Source organism: Triticum dicoccoides, chromosome 6B, assembly GCF_002162155.2.
Source record: "Triticum dicoccoides isolate Atlit2015 ecotype Zavitan chromosome 6B, WEW_v2.0, whole genome shotgun sequence".
In the NCBI taxonomy this organism is placed as follows: Eukaryota; Viridiplantae; Streptophyta; class Magnoliopsida; order Poales; family Poaceae; genus Triticum; species Triticum dicoccoides.
In genome coordinates this window covers 199,036,210-199,036,837 of record NC_041391.1, presented here as the reverse complement: position 1 = coordinate 199,036,837, position 628 = coordinate 199,036,210, and positions in this window count along the sequence as shown.

The window sequence follows — 628 nt, the reverse complement described above, 5'->3', positions numbered from 1 at the left end:
TTTATATATAAAGCCACGACTAGAGAAACAAATCCGGATACAACACGCCACCATCCCACACAATACACACACCCAAGGCAAGATACAAGGGTGCCGATGCACCGCAACACTACCAATCGACCACCAAGCACACTACGGATGAGCCCAAAGAAACTACTTGGGGCCGACGAGGACCTCCCGAGACCTAGCCACCGAAAAGTGAAGCGGGACAGTGACGAAGCATGGACTCCAAGGTGGTGCCTTCAAGAAGGGCACGACACCGATTGTCGCCACCACCCGGCCCCGAGGATCAAGTTTTCACCCGGAGCAACGTGGAGAGAGGAGAACACCACGATGGAGCCTTCATAAAGGAAACGACGCCCGTGGCCGCCGTCACCGTCAACCGGAGAAGACCGGGCAAGTTATGCACTTTGGTATTAACCCTCCGCCAAACCACCATGCTACGCCAAACATCACCAACCATGCCACCCGCGTGACCATGGCTGCCTGACCGCAGCCAAGACGCGCGCTCCGCCCACGAACACCGCGTCTCCCGCCGCCAGGGCCGCCGCCCTGCATCCAAGCAACTCCGAGAACACCCAAAGGCCTTGGCTTTGGCCTGACTGGAAGCACCCGCCAATGGAGCAGC